General features: G+C 45.4%; 1 protein-coding gene across 8 annotated transcripts in view; it reads left to right on the top strand.

The window, feature by feature from the left end:
• Nucleotides 1-296: 296 nt before the first annotated feature.
• dab1a (DAB adaptor protein 1a) overlaps nucleotides 297-22,669 on the top strand; it is an 89,271-nt gene continuing 66,898 nt past the window's right edge. For 7 of the 8 annotated variants that reach the window (XM_037249930.1, XM_037249926.1, XM_037249927.1 and 4 more), the window contains exons 1-2: nucleotides 297-488; nucleotides 13,942-14,047. The gene's annotated coding sequence lies outside the window, so the exon portion shown is untranslated. The remainder of the gene's footprint in view (nucleotides 489-13,941; nucleotides 14,048-22,669) is intronic. The other variant, XM_037249929.1, reaches the window with a different exon arrangement.

Below are 22,669 nucleotides of genomic sequence, written 5' to 3'. Positions count from 1 at the left end.
CGGACGGTCATATGACTCTTTAAATAAAATTAGCATACGTAGAATACTGAACTGTAAACTGGATTGTAATCAAATTTGTGCGCAGTATCTCGTGACGGTGACACTTTGGGGAGGCGGAGATGCTGCTATTAGGTGGAATGTGGTAACAGGTTGGGAGGGGGGGAGCATCGGGGGGTGGTGTCGGGATGCTGAGCTCTGCAGCGGTGAGCGTCGAGCTAACCACTTGTGAGTCCCCCCCACCCCACCCCCTCCCGACTGCATCTCGCCTCAACCCCCTCCCTCCTACATCTGTCCGCCACCTCAGCAGCCGCCTTCAACTGTGCACTCGCTCTCTACAGGTTTCCGCCGAAGCGGCTCTGGATTTCCCGGCTCCTTGAGAATTCTCTGCTTTCTGGACGAAAAGGAAGAAACGTTGGAGAAACGGTGGAAGAGGAGCACCGGGGAGGTGGCCGAGAGGAGGATCTCGTCGTGACCCTGCCGTCCATCAGGTGCGTGTTCAGTCTACTTATAATTTGGGCTTGGTTTCATTTGAAATGTGGGAATTGTATTAGCATCGTCCGTATTGTGTATAAAAAGTGGATGTTTAATGTGTGTGTGTGTGTGCAGAATATAATTTAATGTTTTGAGAGAATTCTGCTAGACAAGCATTCTTGCAAATCACTGCTGATTTCAAGCTCGATTACAGAACACGCTATGCTGAGAGAATTAGCTATCACAAGCTAACCAATGCATTGAAATTCAACATGTGGGACTTTAAAGTTGCCATCCTGATGCAGGCAACTTGTTTCAGGAAAACTTCAGATCGTGCAAGGTAAAAGTGCCGATGTCACAGCATCATGCCTCAGTTTCCGTTCTTCTGCCCTGTTCTTCTCACGGCCACTAGAGGGCAACTGCGGTTTGTTGCTATGATGTGCTGTGATGCATCCAACAGATTCATTTGGCATCTCTTGATTTTGTATTTATGACTTTCTCTGGAGTTTTTGGCTCGGCGAGGGCATGTCTCTATGAAAAAAGGTGTAAAGAGTGTTGTCGGCTAACGTTGAGCGACGGGTTTGTGTGTGGGTTCTTAATGAATTGTCACACGCTGGCAGGGGGCGAAATCTGCTATCAATCACAGCATGGCCGGGCGGGCGGACCGGCGCTGGCTTGGCGCTCGCCTGGCAGTTTGCGTGATTGTTAGAGTGAGAATGTGCTCCACAGCAGCCAATAACATAATCACACTGGTCACGTAAGAACTCATGGTAGGTTTTTGTTCTGGCCATCTCAATCAGTCTCACTTGGCCACAGTGAGCATGGCGACTGTCCATCACCCATTTTAAGGATCTGTATTCAAAATGAACACCACAGCCTCTTCCAAAGCAAATGTTGTAGTACCAAAACTGACCTGTGAGAGGCAGCATGGTGCCACAGGGCATCTAGGGATAACATTTAAGATGCTAAGTGTTAGCGCCCCCTGTTGACCACCATCTCTTTATTGCATGGTGCTGTTTGTTAACCAGTCAGGGATCGTACAAGGAAAGTATCCAATCAGGTAGCAACTGTGACTCAGCCTAATCCATTCTGGTGTGTGTGACTCAGCAATGCCCCCCCCCCCCCCCCCCACACTCACACACACGAGAATACAATGAGCTGACAAATATTCTAGTGAATCTCCTACCAGACCTGAATCGGGGCATCAAGTCAAGTCCTGAACAGTCTGCGTTGCGACGTTTGACGTCCCGGATGTGCTCGATTGGTTTTGGGTCGGGGGAACTTAAGGCCGAGTCTTTCATCAGAAGGGACCCAGGACCCGTTGTCAGGTCTGACAATGGATCTGAGGATGTCCTTTGAATGAAGTCCTAACTGGAGTCACTCAAGTCCTAACTGGACAGCTAGATACCTTCGAAGTTTGACTGACTTGGCGTTGGGTTCTGATTGCGTTCCCGTTTTGCTCTCGTTTTGGTCTCGCTTTGAATAGCGCTGGCTATTATCGGCGATGACCCCAGTGGCTCACTCCACTTTGACATCTCCGTCCTTCGCAGTACGGCGGCGTTGGCGGTCGCCGTGTCCGCGCACGAGCCACTCGTAACTTCCGCCGCTCGAGTGTCATCCGTTAAACCGAGAGGGGAAAATCCAATTACGCCGGTCTCGCGCTGTCTGCCTCCCGACGAAGCGACGTTTTGATAACTTTGATTGCTCAAATCTGCTTCAATCACCGGACGCGCCCACAATGCCGTGACGGCGTGACGGCCGCGGCGTTGGGTAGTGGAGGTGATGCAGGTCTTGGCTCCGTATATCCTGACGGGAGAATCCCATTATCTTCCGTTTGTAGCCGCCACACCGCTTCAGTCCTCAGATGTCGACGCCATGTATGAATGAGCAATTTAAATGCACATATTTCTTTGGTTGTGCCGCATGTTTGTTTTTTTTTGCGCACCACTGTATTAATGCACATATTTATTGTCGGCAATCTTTGTGTCCTTTCAAAGGATCCTTGGGTGTGGTAAGTAACAATACAAAGTCAATGAAAACCAGGAGAGCTTTTTTCCCCCGTCCCCCTTGGTGACTATAACGAGAGCTCATTTATCTCCATCTCGGTGCAATCTCATCATCTAGGATTGCGGTGGAATCAGGATGATTGCGTGTATTATATTTAGGCCACGGTCATTTAGTGTGTGTATTTGTTTGTGTGTGTGTGTTTGTGACAATGCTTGTTTAAGGCTTACAAACAATGCGCCTGTTGACGCACCTGTTGTGTTTGATCAGGGAGCAGATAAAAAGGGGTCAAACATCCATCCATCCATTTTCTGAACCGCTTAGTCCCCACGGGGGTCGCGGGTGTGCTGGAGCCTATCCCAGCCGTCATCGGGCAGTAGGCGGGGGACACCCTGAACCGGTTGCCAGCCAATCGCAGGGCACACAGAGACAAACAACCATTCGCACTCGCACTCACACCGAGGGACAATTTGGAGTCTTCAATTGGCCTACCAAGCATGTTTTTGGGATGTGGGAGGAAACCGGAGTGCCCGGAGAAAACCCACGCGGGCCCGGGGAGAACATGCAAACTCCACACAGGGAGGGCCGGAGGTGGAATCGAACCCGCACCCTCCTAACTGTGAGGCGGACGTGCTACCCAGTGCGCCGCCGGGGTCAAACATGATGGGGAAAAAAAAACGTGTTTTGCACTGACTTAGCGACCTGTAAGCAGAACGGAATCAATTAACGCAGATAAGTTGGGACTTAAGGAAGACTAAAGGGCAGTTTGGGAGCCCGCCTCTGCTCATTTACTGCGTTTATGGCCCCTCGATTCAGTAGTAGAATCGTACATTACTAGCTCCGCCCCCTTTCTGTAATAAAGCCATTCAGACATTGGCACAAGGCACAATAGTGTAATTTTTTTTTGTCATTGTGCTTGAGAATTTTTCAAAGCAACACACAGTCTGGCTATTATCATTACCGGCTAAAGGTTGAGTAATGTTAGCATAAGCCCCACGACACCTGCGTGTGGTGGAGCCTCCGTTTAAGAGCTTCAAAGTGCTCTCGGGGAAACGATGCTTGGCCGCGACCTTGGTCACTCACCATGAGGAGTCGCTGATTGCTGCTTAACTCTGACAGGAAGTGGCATCACCTAATTTGGTCAAAAGGCTTTTATTCCTCTCTTCAGATAGAGAGGGTGATTATTCTCACCATGCGCTCCCCAAGGGAATGCAAAAGATGCTGGAAGCATGTGTGTGCGCTTTTGGTTAGGATTTGTGGGGATGGCGCTGGCTTTATTTGTGTTAGTTGTAACTTGAAATTTTATAAATGTTTTTTCAGTTTATTTATTAAATTAACTTATTTTTTTACATTTATAAATGTATTTATTTTTTATTACATTTATTTTTTATATTTATAAATTAATTTTAAATTTCGTTTGGAGTTTCCAGATGTCCTTAGTTTCTGGTCGCTGTTGGTGTTTAAAGACTGTGTATGATTTTTGTTTTTATTGCATTATATTTAATATCACTGTCTTTGTGTTTGTGTGTGTATTTTTGGCTCCCGCTCACACGATGTGCTCAAAGATGCTTCGCAGGTGATTGCCAGCCGGCGATATTAGCGCAAATGTAATAACTCTGATGTTTTGCCTGCCGAGAGTCACTCCTCGGCAATCACATTTAGTCAACACAATCACTATCCCGCCCGCCACTCGGCGGGACACGGGCCGCACACACCATTTTTCATTTCCTTCCGAGCGTCACAAGCACGCTATTTGTCGCCGCGATGAATCCGAGGCTCCTTACAGTCAGGGGGGGGGGGAGTGATTGCACCCATGTTTTTTATTGTTGTCGTTGCCACTGCGGCATCTCGGTTTGTTTGTGTCTGAGATGCTACCGACGCGTAATGAAACGGCGCTTTGCGTCTGACTTGGTCATCGTTGTAAATCGTGCGGGTTATTTTGGCGCCCTAGGGGCAGAGTAGCAATGAAAAGCTTTGACTTCACGCGTCCGGGCCGATGCAATCGGAAGTCAATCCGACAAGAACGATATCACTGAAAACCTATCAATCCACATCATTCTGGGATGTTCGTTCAGGTGAAGATCGATTTATCAAATGATTACTTGGATAAAGTGCTGACAAAAAAAAAGCAATAGAAACCTTGACCTTGATCAAAATGCTTGGCCGTCTAGTGTCAAACTGCAAAAGCTAGCATTTAGCTGACATAGGCAATTTTTCATTTAAAGTTTGAAGAGAATCGACCGAGAATCCGTAAAAGGAGATTGACACGATTTGTAACATTTTCCAAGACTTCCAATTGTTACTTCTCCGAGCTCTTCTGTCAGGGTCGGTCGGGTACTGACCCTGCACACGTTGGGTTAAAGAAAGTTGGCCTGAAATGCCCGCCGTGATGACATTTCAAATAAAGCTACAGCAGCAGCCTTGGTAGGAAGAGGGGGGGGGGGGGTGAAGTCGTGAGGGAAATGGAGCGAGGGGACTATATAGCTGAGGTGGTGGATCAATAATATGCCCTCTGATCCATAACATTAATGGGAGGGAATACGTTATTACTGTTAAGAGGCATTAGGTGCACGGGGCGCGCGCAGCCACGGGACGATACATCACATCTGGGCGGCTCGCCAGAAAATATCCTCCTCTCCCCTCTTTTAACCTTGGGAAACTCTGCAGAGCTCCATCTCCTCCTCCTGTCCATTTCATCTTCTCTCCTAATACCCTGATCGAAGCGTGAGGAAATGGACGGAACAGTGCTGGGACGGTGAGGAGGTTCTGCGTTCGGGTCCGTCACGTCTCAGGCCGCGCCGCGCCATTCAACATATTGAAACGTCGGCGTCATCAAAACCGGAATGCAAAATTGCATCAGTGCAGTTTCTATTTGCGTCACGGCGGCGGCAGAGGGGCAGCGGCGTGCGCCGTGAATATCAATATGGAAGGATGCGTGTTTGCGCAGCTGTGTGTGCGCTCCAGTCGTGTCACGTTTTCAATACAATAGCACCTCTGCTCAAACATGTCTGATCAGGAAAATATGAAACTATCACACATTGGAAGGACCGCAGCTATAAATACATCTTGGGCCAAGTCCAAGGCAGAATTTCCGATCCGGCCCTGATGTTGGATCGTCGCGCCGGTCAGTCGAGCTTCTGTTGTCTGACATAAATAGCGTCGATCTATCACCGTCACACGGACCCTCGGGTGCCGGCTTGTCATGTTGAGCCTGCTTCACAGAGAGAAAGATGGGAGACATTTTGTGTCCGGTGCCAATTCGTTGCCTTTATCTGTAAGCCACAGAAGAGCAACCCAAAAAAAAATAATAAGATGGCCCTCTGGACTGAGCGGACGCCAGATCAAGGCGGTCTTGGCTGCACAGTCGGTCTGATAACAACCTTCTATGTCACATTTCATTTTTTTTTTTTTTTTCTTCAGAACAATTTTACAGATGTGTATTTTCTCCAAACGAGTTTTGGGACCACCTTTTAAAGATGGTGTGGCTGGTCCTTGATGAATGAACTCTAAGTTGGACTACATTTTTGTGTTTCTCAGATGAGTCACAGTGTACTCCACAGAGAGGAAGGTGAAAATGCATTTTTTTTGGTAAAGTTTTTTTTTTTAAATGTATTTATTTTCCTTGTCAGCCTTCCCTGACTCCTAATCAGCGGCTTTTCGTATCTGGGCCGCCCTGCGTCCTATCTGCAGCCGCACTCTGGACAGATGGAGTATTTTTTTATTTTTTTATTTTGCTGTTTTTTTTTCCTGCTTGAGCGGCGATACCAGAAGTCCTATTCTGCTGCCTGCGTCGGAGATAAATCAAAAACATTTTTCCTACCCTGGCGATCAATGCTTGGGAGCTTTTTATTTTTTTATTTTTTTCTTCCTCCTCCTTTTCACCACGAGTACTCGTACAAATACACTACATAGGAGTGAATCTTTACCTCCTCAGCCCTGTTTTTTTTTTTTAAGCATCCTTCCAGTGGTCCACTCTCGCAAGAGGGATTTGCATCTTATTAGCATCTAATTATAGATTTAATAGCATGACCCCCCCGCCCCCCCAGACAATAAAGGGTTAAGATAGCAGAGTGGCGTCTGCTTTCCGCTTTTGGTTACTGTACGCAGTGTGTGGCAGGTGTGTTAAGCAAATTGTGGCACGCACACATGCGTGACCTCACCGTATTGTCGGGAGACTCCCTCGACTCTCCATGTGCATGCGTTTTGTGTAAAGTGATGTTAAAATGGAGTATTGATGTTTGAAAATTCACCTATTCGCAGATTTTTTTTTTTTTTTAATTCACTGCACCTATTCGCTGCCCTAAAATGTTTTTGCGTTGGCGCCATCTGGTGGCATTGTGATGTCAAGGAAGTATGTGGAAGTGAGTTAAGGAGTTTCATTTCAATATCTGAATCCACACTAACAGCTTTTCTGTCCATACTATGCAAAAAAAAAAAAAAAAGCCATTGTGTTCTTTATTTCTATTGCTGTCAACACGGTGGAAAATTATTTGTAAATTTACATCAGTCACTTCGAGACTATTCACGGTTTACAACCCCCCTAACATATGAGTGCCGTTCACCATCGCACACAGTTTGCTTTAGTGTGTGTGTGTGTGTGACGATAATTTGAAATCCTCACTAATTTCACACTTGTTAAGTTTCCATGTAAATGGCAACATTTTAAAGGGTCGCCTGCAGGATGAATGTGTGTGTGTGTCGCGAACACGCAGATGCAGCCTCGACGTGAATAGCAAAGAGGTGAGGGGGGGGGGCAACACTTGTTTCTTCGCAGAGGATAAAGAATATGATCATTGTCGATATTGGTTATATCGTCTGTCTACTTGTGTTGCGTCCTACAGTTTTTTTTTAATATCCATTAAAATGTGAATTTGTGTGTTTACAGTAAATAAAACCACAAACCCAATACATCATCACCCTTTAATGAGATGATCAGCCGCTTGTTTTTGTTTATGATCTTGGGCCGGCCACGCTACCGAGAGCTTCTCTTATGATTGCACTTTTTTTTTTTTCTCCCCCCCCCCCCCCCTCGTCGTCTCTGTTGCGCTAATTTATGTGTTGTTGTTGAAGCCGTGGCGCTGATAGGCCCAGAGATGGCATTTAGCTAAAGAGCAGAGAGGCCGTTAGCTTCAGCATTCATCTAATCAATCTCGCTAATGAAAGCGCCGTCCTCTCTGCAGCCTCCGTTTCCCTTCGCTACTCTCGCCCTGCCCTCTGGCCTTTCGTTTGCTCTCTTTTTTTTCCCCCTTTTAACCTCTCGACGGTGCTGCTTTTTCATATGAGGGGGCGGTGCTGAGCTATCAACCAATTATGGAGCCTCTCTCTCTCTCTCTCGTACTCTCATACCGTCAAGAAATTTCGTTTTGAATGTGAGATAGCCCTGCATGAGAATTAACATGTGTTGTGATTGCCGTTGTCGTAGTACCAAGACCGACCTGTAAGAGGCAGCGTGGTGCCTCGGGGCATCCAGCCGTTCTGACCCTTTGATGGCATATTTGTCATTCAGACAATTAATCCGATCCAGTCATGTTTTAATGTTCTTAAGGGTCATCACACAAAAGACAAGTTTTATAAAATGTAGCTTGTGTGAAGTTATCGTTAGATTATGGGGGGAGTGGGAGCAATCTCGTGGCTAAAGTTGATGAATGCTGAGCCTTTGTGGAGAAGTCTTCCCTGCAGCAAGGTTGCCTCTCGCCTCCATCAGGAAATCTCTGTCCTTGTGCTCTGAGCTTTTGTGTTTATCTCCACCTCACACACGCACACACAGCAACACAAAAGATGCATTTGACAAATAAACTTTGTGAAGGCGGGTCTCCGGTGAGGGCGGCGGCTGTGACTGGAGAATATAAAGCAGATGGCTCGATTGTGCATGCGCATGTGTTTGAAGACTTAAGGGACGGCAAACGTGACCTACTCTTGGACACGCAAACTGATTATCAAGTAGCAAAACAACGTCGCGTAGCAATCGGCGGGTTTCTATTATTTTGCAACAATTTCAAGCAGAAGTGGAGTGTAGGAGGCAGCCGTGTCGCAATCGCAAGGTTGCCCGCCGCCTCTAGTGGCAAATGAATGCTTGCTTTTGTGCCAGCATGCGCGTTACTTTCAGTTGGCTTTTAATTGAATGGTTTGTGTTGCTCGTCGTACGTTTTCAAGTGGAACAATTTCTTTTTTTTTTTTTTTCCCCACGTGTTGCAGAATAGTGTTTGTTTACATAGTGTGTGTATGCGGGCACTCGAGGGCGTTTATACAAGTGTGTTTGTGAGACAATGGGGTCTAAGAGTGTATGAGGTTTTTGCGCGTGGCTGTGTCAGCAGGAATGGCTGCTATTCATTCTTTTAAATTGTTTTGTGATTGCTGTTTACACTTTGTTGTGATTGGTCTTTCAAGTTATATTTAAAGTGGAGTTTTCAAGGATTTTTTTTGTTGTCCTACCCACCCAGAATTTACACATTAAACATCAAAGAATATTTTGCGTTTGAAAGATTTTTTTTTCCGCTCGTCTGCATATTTGCATGTGTGTCAGATTTTGTCAGTGAGCAAGTGCACGTTTTTGAATGTGCGCATGTGTGCAAGTTTTTATGTGTGTGTGATGGAACTGCATAAACACGCGTAGTGCTGCATACTGATCAGAGACAATAAAACCTCCATTAAAGATTTATTCAGCAGAGACGAGGAGGAAGAGGAGGGGTTAGGGTTTGTGTGTGTGTGTGTGTGGGGGGGGGGGGGGGGGGGTACTCAGGTTTGTGTCACAGAGTGGATTACTCCAAAGACACCGCACTCTCCCATCACACACTCAGTCGTGGTCGGCGGGAGTGGAGGAGTGCGGCATTTTGCTCTAATAGCACCATCACCTCCAGCTATGATAGCAGACAATGGCTCCTTCAGCGCAAGCATCCCGTCCACGGCTAACCGGCTAGCGGCCGCTTCAGTTAAAGATCTCATCGGTGTGGTAGCACGACAAGCCCGAGGCCCGTTCTATCAAAATATCACCTGAACCGGGTCGTGCCAAAGGCAAGAGATGTCCCTGTGGCTTTTTAGTTAATATCTACAGTAAGATTGTGGGGGAATAGGAAAAAGGAGCTTGAAGAAGGGCAGGGTTGTAATCTAATTCACCCTCCCTGTCCAATGAAGTGTGCTGTCAGCTTTATCGCAAGAGCTACACAACCCCCACCCCATCCCGCCCGCTACGCCTTTCTTTGCCTTCATCCTGTTTGAGATGATTGAGATTCCGAGTTGACGCCGATGAGCCTCCGTTTTGCTTTCCCCAGCTCGCCCGCCACGCGCTAAACGACAAGAAAGAAGGCCCGCCGCTCGGGAATAGGACTTATTCAGAAGAGAAGCGGTGGGGGCGTGTTGGTGTGTGTGTGTGCGTGGGATAAGGAGTGAGGGTCTCACAGAAGTAAATCCAACACAATCAATGTCTCAGACGAGGAGAAAAAGAAAGTTTCGAAGAAATGGAAATGGGTATTGATGCTACGCGGGGGAAGCCGATTTAAGATGCTGGTGCGTTCGAGACCGCTGGGAAATATCAAACTTCCAGCATCATTAACGTCAAAGCTGATCAATCATAGCGATAAAAGTTTTTGGCAATTGCACTGATAGCTTGACTTAAGAGTGACCCGGCTGAGGACTCTGCTCACAAGCACGTACTTTTGCCTTCAGGAACCTTGCTAGCTTGATGCTAACACACAATGCAAAACACCATAGACAGGCTAATGAATAGCAATGGGTTTTGATTTTTGCAGCCCTGCCCCGTTTCTTGACTGGACCTTCTGCGTTCTAATTATAAAGTTAACTTAGGTGACTTTTAAGGGGATTTTCTTTGCCTCCGCACCAAGCAAGATTAGCCCACTCAGGCAATAATAAATACTAATTGAATAATTAACATTTTATAGTGTTTACAAATCGCTCCGTCGGACACGACTCGGGCCGGAAAAGACCTTGTGTGAGGTTAGATTGCATTAAAAAAAAAAAAAAACACACAAGAACAAGTCTATTAAACGTGTTCTTTCGTGGCCGCTCCGTTTGCCTGTTGAAAGCTTTAAATTCTTGAGAGCGAACTAGTCTGTTGCTTTCACCGACACCTCATCTTCATCATCTTCCGCTTTTTCGGACTCCCGCCGACCGACCGAGGCGACGAACGCGGCGCTCCGGCAGCCGACTTTGTGAACTGTAACCAGCTTTACCCGCTTCTCTTCTTATCTTTAGTGATTAGTTTATCGGCGTAACTATCTGGTTTGGCCGGCCCGGCGGCTCCCCGACACCCCTCCGCCGCCAAGAAAGATAACACGGTCTCGCTCGAGTTCTAATTGAATTGGCGGCAATTGCTCCGCGGTGGAATACTGACCCCTGACCCCCGAGTGGCATGCGATCCCGGGTTCACGTTTGCGCTTCAATTTCTGATTGAAGCTCACCGTATAATTTGGTCCATTCCACCACCTTGGTAATAAACTGTGTATATTTTTTTGGGGGGGGGGGCTGCTGTTGCATTGGGAGCTCCAGGGTCAGGCTTAAATTTAATGGCTGGGCTGAGGCTAAATGAGTTGAATTAATAGGGGCTGCTCCAAGCACTTACACGCCTCCTGAACATACACTGTGTGTCTCCCTCCGTGTGTGTGTGTGTGTGTGTGTGTGTCATTAATAATTGGGTCATACTTCAGCCACTTCATCCCCCACATAAAAGTATATGTAGGTTTGTAGGACACAGAAAGCGTGTCACCTCGTCTCTTAACATAGCAAATTAGCTTTTTTTTATTCTTTTAAATACTGCAAACTATTCTTGTTGATTCTGATGTAGTTGCACGCCCCATTCCTGTTTTTTTTATTCATCGTTTTTGTCTTATCACATTTTTTGCAGACGCAAGCGGAATATCAATGACATGCATGTCCTAAGGAGATGCTCTATGTGCATGTGTGAGCACCAGGCTAAATGTTGGCTTCGATTTAAAGGGCAATTCCCTCGTGTGTTCATTGAACCCGCCTGGTACACGCACACACATACACACGCTACCGTCCCCCCCCCCCCCGTTCTAAGCCTTTTCTCATTAACCCCCACTTTTGCTGTCGACTACTTTCTGACAAACTGGTGTCGACGTCTGTTACCCCCTCCCCCTCCGATCCGCTTCCACCCAACAGACACAGTCGCACACCTCCACATTTCTCTAAACTGGACGTTGTCAGCGACAGGGGTCCGACTCCCCACGAATAAGGTCAATCATTCCAACATGAACGTGATCTCGGCCTTATTTTGGGCTTGATGTTTTTTTTTTTCCCCCCCCTTACTATTCTGACACAGCCGCCTCTCTGGAGGGATCCAATCGGGCAGGGTGTTTTGACGCAGATTATCCAGACGTCGGCGGGTCATCCGTCGGCGCAAACGTAAACAGAGGAGCGGCTCCCCGAAATGCACTTTTGGGCCCAAGCGTCTGGCTTCCACCTCAATGAGCGCGCAGGAAGCTGCAAAAGCGCCACGGCCGCATTTGCGGGAAGCTCATCGGAAGTCCTCGCGCGCACACAGCAGTAGCGGGATGTGTTTTCTCAGCAATATATCGTCTGATTAGGCTGAATTAATGAGACCCAGCGGAGCTGCCAAAGTTGACTTTTTTTATTTTCTTACCTTCCTTCAGTGTGTCTTGCTCGACCCCTCCATCATCCGTCTGCTCCTCCCCCTCCCCTTCTTGCTTTGACCCTTGTTACCTCAGCTAACGAGGGAAGCATCCAACCTAAATCGTGTCTACAACTTCCTGGATTCATTTATTTTAGATCTGAATATCTCTCAGTATATCTCATTTGTTGAAGTCAATCTTTTATCCACTCAACCGACAGCACACAAATAATACGACAGGCTGAATGTGTGCAGAGTAGCGATGATTGCGGTTGAAGTCAAACAGTAGTTTGCATTATTGTGGCATGCTGTGAATGAGAGCGAGAGAGTGAGAGAGAGCGAGAGGGGGGGATTTATAACTCAGTGCTGGCCTACATATGCCAGTTGGCAGCAGGAGATTCCAGCATCACACTGTCTGCTTTTCTTAGACACCCCGGGTCCCGGCAGACGGCCTGCTGGTGTATGTGCGACTGTAGATTTTTTTTTTTTTCTTTCTTTCAAATTAGCGCGCATCTCCTATGATATTGGTTCACTGCGCAAACTGTATTTATTAGGAGTGACACCATTAGTATGTTCCCATCATGGGTTGTTTGATGCTCAAATTCTTCACGGTTGTACAAGTGCTAGAAGTTAGCTAATGTATGAAAATGTTAGTTAGCGTTGCAGACGACTATATTGCAATACAATTAACATTTAATTATTATATATAATTCTTTTTAACTTTTATTTAAAAAAAAAAAAAGGAATTAAATTGAGCAAGTGGACTGTACCAAGTGTGCAAATGGAGCGTGGAGTGTACCAAGTGCAAATCCCTGTCATACAGAATTTCTTTTAGCTTGAGTGACAGTGTGTGTGGCACTTTATCATATCTGCTGTCTCTCACTAAACAAACACCAAGCAAGGCTTCTCTTTTATTAGCGAGTTGCATCTGCCTCGCAAAATTGCTCAAATTAGCCTTTTTTTTTTTAACCTCATTTTGTTCGTCCACCCCAATCAAAGCTGGCAGCTGGCGCTTCCTCGGTGGAGTTTTCTATAAAAGGTTTATATTAAAAAAGACAGTCCCTAATTAAGGACCCTCCACTGGAGGCAGCATTAAGCAGTGCTGGGTTGGGTGTTTAAAAAAAAAAAAAAAAGAAAAGACGGAGAGAGGAAGAAAGTTGTTAAAACTGCATAAATAACACATCAAGCTCAATCTATCTGAATGAAATGACTGTCAAGATATAAAGTGAAAAATATACGTTAATCCAATTTTTTTTGTGTCATTCATATCCATTTCCTATAAATGCACTTCTCCGTATTAAGGTGCATCGATCCCAACTGGCATTTACGGACTGATGGCCGGCCAATGGCATCGAATCCATCTACCAATTCCTATTCTTGTAATTTTATTTGATATATTTTGTGAATCTGTTGCAACTTTCTTTGTTTGAGATATCCTCCGCATCCAAACGTCTGTTCATTAATGCGCTTTCCCGGACTGCGAGCATCGATCCACATCGCACACGAGTGTGTTTGTGTGCTTGTGTATGTGTGGGTTTCGTCCGTGCGGCTATTGATCTGCCGAGGCTCCCACTAGTGTTTATTCCAGATGCACGTGTTAAGTAATCCCTCTCTGCCTCTTCTCCGGTGTCCCTCTTGGACAATTTGTCTCGGTTAGAGCCAAAGGCGCTCTTAAACGGCAGCGCCGGTCACTGCCTGTCCGCTGACCAGACAGACAGACAGACACACACAGACTTCACTATTGAACGCTCAAGTCGGTTCACGCGCGGACAAACCTTTCAGTCGGCAATATTTGAAGTCCGTTTGGGTTTTAGTCAATGCCACTGTCGCCTCGTCGCTTTGACTGAACTTTTTACTTGCAGGTTCCGTCGATGATGGGATCCAAGTCAACTGCGGAGGAAGCGAGGGAACTATAGATTCCAGTCCAATAGAGGAAAAACAAGTGTCGCGTTTGCTGGAATTGATCAGGTAAGTGAAAATAAAACATTGCTCGTTAAATACCAAACATATGGTCAGCGACGCAAAAAAACATGACATCTAAGATGTTATTTATCATTGATTTATTTTCTTCAGCCTTGCTTTCTTCTACACTTGTTTTGACCTTGGACCGTATTAATCCTATTATTACGTTATGGGAGGCGAGACTTCATAATTCGCTGCGCCTTCAAAACGAGATGAGCGCTGACTTATCAAACGCTCCGCAGAGGGTGGGTGGCGTAATGGGACCCTTAATACCCGAGTCGCCTCGGACCGCCCGATGAGAGGGAGGCGGCGGCGTGGCGGGTGGAGAGTGACTTTGAGGCGGCGGGAGGACACTTGGCTAGAGGAGTTGTCACTGCTCAAGCTTGAACAAGCTTCTTTCCTCCCACTAGACAGCCATGACTGCCTCCGCCCCTCCCCTCATTTTTCTTATCCAATCTTTGCATTAGTAACGCGCCGATCTTTCCCGACTGCCGCCAAGAGGGGCCGTAAAGGCTGAGTAGGCACTCGGGGAAGCCTTTAAAAAGTTATTATTAGTGGTGGAACTTAAATAGAAAATATTAAAGCAAAAACCATAACGTTTGAGTGCTACACAGTAAACCTCCGCAAACTCACAGACGGGCAAAGTTTTAATGGGAAACCGAGCAACTGTTTTGCGGATAAAAAATGCATCAGTATGCAAACAGCAACGTGACGGAAAATTTGTTGAGACGTTAACGTTGTCGTCAAAGGGAGGCAGCCATTTTGAATAACTTATATTCGGTAATTTGTAAAAAGAATAGTCCACCTGACCAACACTATTAATTTGTGAGAATTTTTTTTTTTTTATAAAATGGATAATAGGAAAGTAGTATTTTTTTTTTTTTTTTCTTGTACCCAAACATGCCACCATTGCTGCACTTCCACAGTCCCCCCCCATCAAACTATTATAAATAAATAAATATTAATTCTATATTTATTCCAAGTTTATCATTCCCCCAATTGCAAGTAGTCTCAGAAAATTGACTTGTAGTCTTTGGGAGTATTCTCATAGCATGTTCTTTTCCTTTCGCTCTCAGTGTGGCCCTCATAGCCTCTCGAACTTCTTTTGAACTTGTTACGTTTCATTCAAAGTGCTCCGCTCACCTGATCTGACTGCAGCAAAGCTTCGCTAACGCATCTTCCTTTCATGCTATCGTCTCAGTGTGTCGAAAGTATGTCAACTGTTTGGCACATGTGATCAGACACGTGTGTGTGTGTGTGTGTGTTGTCTCTACTCCCCTTCTTTTGTGTGCCGGCCTGGGGATTGTGCTTCATTTCTAAATTTATCCTCAAAGTGTGCCACCTCTCCTGTGAGCTGTTGCTGGGACTCTGCAGTGCAGGTTGGGGTGGTGAAGGATTGGGGGGGGGCGAAAGGATTGTGCAGATTGGTGAAAAGAGCGAGAAAGAGGCATAGAAAGGAGGAAACTGAGGCTGGGTATGATTAGAGTGGTGAGCCAGTGAGGAGATGTAAATGTGGGACACAGAAGCCTGCTTCAATTTCTCCATTGCCTTTTTTTTTTTCTTTTTTCCATCTCCTCTTTTACTTTCTACTTGCCCAAGGCAAAACATTCAATAAATAACCCCGAGCTCCATGACATGACCAACTAGGCTAGGATAAGCTTCCGAGCCACTTTCAAGCACCTCCATTGTTGAAAACATTATCATGCTCTCACATTCAATTCCCTAGACCACAAACAAACGAGCAAAAAAGCTCTTTTGGAATCTAAAAGAAATATGTTTCGTCTCTCCTTTTAGATATAATGTTGTTTTTAGTGCCGGCGTTGCTCATGTGTGCATTTCAATTCCCGGCATGTGAGAGAGCAAATCTCAACATGATTACACAGACCGGACCCGGGGGGAGGACTCTTATCCGGTGGAGATCATCTCACGTGCCCGTGCGGATTACACCTGCAATATCAGCACGCGCTTTTTACATGCTGATAAAGTCTTGGCCGTCTCGCTCTTGAGTCATCGCTCGATAGCTTCAGGTGGATCGATTAGCGGAAGCACATGTAACATTTGTGAGATACCAGGGAAGGGGCTACAGTGCTGGAAAACGTGACCCCACATCTGTCCAGGTGTGTGTCCTGCAAAATAGCTGTCGCGTGTCGTTAATCCTCCCCCAACAATGGGCTCCCCCAAACTGCCACAGGAAAGCCAGGATGGAAGTCACCCAGGCAGGACTCCAGAGACCGGACTTGGACCGCCTCCAAGTCTCCCCCAGCGCTGGGTGGATGATGGAGGAGGTTGCAAGGACACGCGGCTCGGTATGGGGGGAAGAGATAATGGAAGCGGAGGGGAACAGATGGGAGCGCCAGAGAGGCTGACATGTAGTTATGGCAGCTAAACGCAGTATTCCTGTGTGGCTTGTCGAGCGGCGGCAAACCAAAGCAGCACCCGTCGCCGTATGTTTGACTCTTTGATGCCACGCGTCCCTGCAGGATGCGTTCAAATATCCTTTGCGAGATTGGATTTGAGTTTGATTGCGGGACGTCTACCCACCGTGCATTCGTGGAATTGGCTCGTCTCTCAAGATTTCGAGTAAAGGTCGCGCCAACAGCAGAGACCAAGAAAAAAAAAAAAAACAGCGAACCCTTTTGTTGTCATTGCGGTTCCATTCCACTCCAGTAGGTGGCGGTGTTGCCGAAAACTATATTAAACGAAATAGAATCAAAAGGCTTCTTTGGGTTTTGGTTTTGGCGTAGGAACTTTATTCCATTGCTTGGTGTAATAACAGCGTGAAAGCTTCTATTTCTAAAGACTCTGTTTGATTGCTTTAATTAGCGCCTCATCTTAATGCTAAGTGCATACACGGCTTCTTTGCGTTTATATTTTCTGCCGTTCCCCACTGATGCAGTCAACTTGGAAATAAAAAAAAAACATATTTAAAGTTCACATCTATAGCTTCAGGCATGGTGCTTGTGAGGGTTTGCTGATTTATATTCTTTTGGAAACGCCAATCTTAAGATTAATCACCTTTCCCGCACGCTGCTCTGGTATCCAGGCGACTGATTGTAATTTCGCACATTAATTAGAAAAATGTCATGTCCTAAGGTAAGGGACAGATTCTCCTAATGAGTTTGTTCCCATGCAGTCTGGCCATGACTTGAACTAACACAGAAAAGAGCACAACATATCGTCAAATACGTTCCCATGCTTCATGATTTCAATAGTTATCTGTAAATGTTGGTCTTATTTTGTTAGCCGAGGCTACACAAGGTTCTATCCAGACTCCTGCCACCCAAAAAGTCCAATATTACAAATTATTCAAATTTGTGTGCTTATTGCGTCGTATTTTTTTTTTCTCTAGACACTGGTTAATGTACCTGCTCAAGTGTACTGTTCCAACTAAGTACTCTCTTCTCTACATTTCACGTTAGATTAGCAGTTAGCACGGCTGTTCTCTGTTCTCTGATTTGTCGCACGATTGCCTACTAGTTGTCCAGCTTTCATAATAACAGTACTTGTCAAAGTTGTACCGTTGCTGCCGTAGAGACAAGAATTAGTGGAGGAGCAACTTTGTAACCAGAAGGGACAGTAACAATACATCTTTATCGATGTAGCGTTTAGCCGCGCCAGCTAGCCCAGTGCCGCAGTTAGCCACTATGTGGCAAATTGTTAAATTGATTTTCAGAGCAGGTATAATTGTTTAATTTTTGTTGTTGTTAGTCCATTTTAGTTGAGTCCTTATTGGTTTTATTATTACTTTGTTTTTTTCTGTGTAAGTATTGTGTTGTCACAACTCAATCCAAAATGTCTTAAAAACAACCAACGTCAAATCAAATTGTTGTAGAACAGCAAGATTTGTCTGCAATGAACAAATTGCACAATTAAGTTCACCCGTAACGGATAAAGGGCATTTTAAGTCAATACTAGAATTTTCTCTTCTCATTGGAGATTGCTCCCTTCTCTCCATAACAAAGCTATGTTGTTCATTGTAGTGACAAACGGAGCGGGACTTTTTCCCACGAAAAGTCTCTGTTTACACTGCTCAAACAACGATAATTAGCATCAAAGTCAAGGAGCGCGTCTCAAGAGGGGCGAGCGCAAGTGCCGACATCATGTTTATACAAGCGCCGCACGGACGGCAAATGCTAGTCACAAGTATGTTTTCCACAAAGAGCGCAAGTTCACCGCGTGTGAAGACGAGTACAATGAGCTAACCCCCCCGACCCCCGCCACGCAAAAGAATCGCGCATCTATACTGGTGTCACAGATAACGAATGGTAAATGAGCTTGCGCCGCGCTAGTCGGCGGGGGAAATAAGTATATCGGGCGCAGTCGCGCATGCATTTTTCATGTATCTGCTCGCTTGTCATTCATCAATATGCATTTGTACAGTTGGCCCGGCGCTCGCAGCTGTTGCGACATATCCATCTTGTCATTTCTTTCTCCTTTCGACGGGGCACCGGGGCGAGGGGTGTCGCTTCCCCGACGGCCGGCTCGCCGCGGCTGTTTGTGACTGCTACAGTTATGCATGGCCGCCATCCTCTCCGCCTCGGCATAAATCATCATTACAGATGGCAGGTGTGTGTGTGTGTGTGTTTTGTCAGAGCGACTGCGGCAACTGCCCATGTGCAACAGGCTTGCTGCTTTCCATCTGTAAACACACAACGCAGCAGTTTTTTTCCCCACCTTGGACAGTATTTTATATGGAGCATTATGTTGCATTCAAATTCAAGACTTAAATTTAGATGAGATAAAACGGGAATATTTTGACTCTAATAGCAAGTGAGTATGTGTCGATGTTGAATCTTTTTCTTTTTTTATGGCGTTTGATATTCCGTCTGATTGTTTGGATTACGTGCCTGATATTATGCAATGCTGCCAAGGCGAGCATCACTCACCGATATCTACGATGGCAATTAGCGGCAATTGTCAGCTCTACGGCGGAGATTCGTCACATTTATTGTCCAAAACGAGCCGCAGTAACGTGCACGTTCTCGTATCAGCTCGGGTTGAAAGTGACGGCTGTCGACCTCGTGTCAATGTTGAATTGGTACTTTGTCGTTGACGTTTTAGTTCTTAATGTGTCATCAGTTGTTTTTAGCAAGACGGAAATCAGTTTCGTGTTGTATCTGACCTGCGAGTGACAGACGGTGCATGTTAAATTGTAAAATGATAGACAGGGTATAATCAAATCCCAGAAAGTGAAATTTGCTGTCCAGTATCAGAAAGCTCGACCTCAAGTCGGAAGGAGCGGCCAGAAGTCGGCACCCTTTTCAAAGCGCCATGACTGATCTCTTATCATTATTGTTGCTGCCAGCTCAAGCAGAGTCTAGTGAGGAAAAACGGCAGGTCTTGTCTGGTCCTCGTTCATCTCTTGTTATGAATTATGGCAGAGTTGCGCTCAAGATGAATCCCATGCAGACAAATGGTCCAATTGCGCTTTAACGAGCCCATTTGTATTTTAATAGAAGGCAGAAAGAAAGATGAGGCCTCTCTGGCTACATAAACGTGTATGTGTGTGTGTGTGCGTGTGTGTAGTAGAAGATGAGGACCGAAGATTAGAGAAGAAGAGAGTTTTAATTCTTTCTGTAGGGGATGTACCACCTCAGGGAAATTCTATCATCTGATTCACTTTCGTAGTGTGGCAAACAACCAGGGCTTCTGTTCGATTATATTCAAGTGTGTGTGTGCGTGTGTTTGTGTACGTGTATTTTCCTCTCTCCAAGAACTGTTAAGTTTTGGGCTATCTTAGTCAAGATTTATTTTTATTTTTTAAATCAGTGCTACTGTTCCACAGGGAAGACTGTTTTGTTGTTATTTTTTTGAAATCACCAGAGACTTTATCAAAGATTCTCACTTCTGAGTAATTTATCAAAGCAAGTACTTTTCAAATTTCACCTTCCGGTCAAAATCGGAAAAGCCAACGATCAACTGGTTGAAATGTATTATTTGAACCTGACCCAATTGTGTCTTTTTGGCCAGATAAAGTCACTAAAAAAAAAAAGTGTAAAACTGCAGTGAAATTCCTTGGGGGGGTGGAAGGGACTCTGCGAGTGGAGCAGAAGAAGTAGTGAGTGGAGAGCCCAAAACTGGAAAAAAATGAAAGCTTGGATGGCGAAATAGTGCTTGCCCCGTGTGTCTTTAAAGCCAGCAATAATTTAAAGGATCCACATTGACTGGTCATCTTAAATCAAATCAGGCTACTGCTCTGTGTACAAGCGTGTCTGTGTGTGCGTGTGTGTGTGTTTGCTTATACACACAGCCCCTGGTCTACTCTGAATTATTGACAACAGAGAATAATTGATCGGTTCACCTTCAGGCCTGTCCGACGACATCTGGCCCGCACGTTCTATCAGTGCATCTCCTGCATTCCTTTCGCTGACGCCATTTCCAGCCTGTTGGACTCGTTTTGTACTTCTCAGTGTGTGACTCTTGAGCTCGGTAGCATTTGCTTGGAGAAATGTTGGTAAGATGAAGTATCAATGTTGCTCTGTATTGTATTTTAGTCTTTTTTTTTTTGTGAGAATGAGCGGGTCGGCATAGTAATTGACGATTCATTAATTATCAGTTGGTTCAGTTGACTGTGCGAGATGGATTGTGCACTCTTGACGATTTTAACTTCATTCCCCTATGATCGTTTCTACCGATCGGTTGCTCTACTGATTTTTTTCGTTGGCGAAGAATCGAGAACTGATCGTTACTTTGTTTTAATTAACAAAGTGCTGGCCAACTTGGATTAGTATGTTTTGAGACGATAGCTTAATAATAATTTTGCCGATTGCTGCGCGCTCCCGTCAAAATCAGATTATTTATTAGCCATTAAACTATTAATTAAAAATATATATTTTTCCTCCAGCTGTGACACCCCAAATTCTGTAAAATTAGCTCTTTTTTTGAGAGAGAAAAAAAAAAACTCAATCTTTCAACTATCCCCTTCATCTTGTTTAGCTGTCCGCCTCAGCCATGGCGGCAGAGAGTGAGGTCCATTCCGATCGATAACACCATTCCGCGGGCGGGGAAACAGGCGTGACATACGACCCCTCACCGGCATCACGCCGAGATGGCGTCCTCTCGTTGCTTTGACAGGCCCGGAGATGAGTTGAGGATGAATGGATGGCAGGATGAATGAATGAATGGATGGATGAAGGTAATGGAAGGAGGGAAGGGAATGGAGCAGATGCCGCAGCTTGATCACTGTCACAGAGTGCCATCAAAGAAAGCCACGAACGTCTGAGGAAAGGCCCAAAATAATTTGGACTGAAAAACTCTCAAGGGTCACATTTCGTAAGTCATATTTTTAGTGTTGCGGCTTTTAAAATTTTATCCCCCGACCTGGTTTGCTCACACTTGGGGGCTGTGCTTTTACTCCAGGCAGGTCACGGGCTGAAGTTAGCATGGTATGTTTGCGTAGCGGTTCCGCTACGGGATTTCCACTGGCTTTTCGGCTGGTATCACTTGTATATTTCTGCTTGAGATATCGAAACTCCCTGTGCGCCGACTGATGCGCCACGCTGCGATTGGGCATTATCAGCGCTGCCGCGTTGACGTGCGCTCGTGCGCAAGCACACATCGAAGAGGACGGACGGGGGCCGACGGCGGGAGTGGAGGGCTGGTGTAATCCTCTCCTGTGTACACTTCATTATCGCGCTCGCACGGAACCTGCCGAGGCCTTGTCCTGCCTAGTAATCCGAGAGAGAGAGAGAGAGAGAGAGAGAGAGGGAGACTTTCCTCGGCGGGCTCTTAATATGCTTTTCATTTAGTATTTTTCAAAACGTTTATTTTTGGGAATTTAATTGAACTTTTCATGGGTATCTTCACTAAGATTTTTTTGTAATTTTGTGTATTTTTCAAATTGTTTTTTTATAAATTATCATTACATAAACTAAAAAAGAAATAAATATATGCATCAGTTATTTAATCCTGTAATTTTTGTGCATATAAAAAAAAGTAAAATAAATTACGCAATGAGAGAGAACAATATGCATTACTTGACATTGTTTCAAAAGAATATTTGCGATGTCGCCGTGTTAATTGGCTATTGATTGCCTGCTGAGTGGTGGCCATGCTTTGTATTTCCAGGTGACAGTGACAAGTTCCTCCTTTTTAGTCTAGTCAATAATCAACAGCCATATTTATTAAAACCTTCTCAAAGGAAATCAATTGCCTCCTTTTTTTTTTTTTTTTAACTTCCCATCAGCGCGCTCAATGTTTAAACCGGCAAGTCATTACCGCAGCGCTTTTCAATTCATGCCATACATTTCAAACACAACAGCACAGTCTTCCCTAATCGTCTTTTTTAGGATTAAAAAAAAAAAAAAAAGATCTTGCGAGCTTTCATTGATCTGCTCCAGTTAATGGAGTCATTCTTCCACTCTTTCTTTACGTTCACGAGGTGGAAGCCTTAGATCTTAAGGCCCGTTTATTCTCAGTACTAGATTAGTAACATGTCTACATTGATCTTGATATGAAGTTATTTAAGTTATTGTCATGGCAGTATATTACATTTTACACTCTCAGTCTCAGCTCGTGTCATTTATGTGGTGACACGGCGAGCCACGGCCGGCATCCGTCAGCTGGGAACTCCAATTCAATCCCGCCGTTATTAAACGCGCACCCAGACATTTTTATACACTGTAATAA

This window comes from Syngnathus acus, chromosome 4 (assembly GCF_901709675.1).
Source record: "Syngnathus acus chromosome 4, fSynAcu1.2, whole genome shotgun sequence".
Classification (NCBI taxonomy): domain Eukaryota; kingdom Metazoa; phylum Chordata; class Actinopteri; order Syngnathiformes; family Syngnathidae; genus Syngnathus; species Syngnathus acus.
Note: the sequence above shows the minus strand (reverse complement) of the source record. Positions and strands in the feature narration are given on the sequence as shown.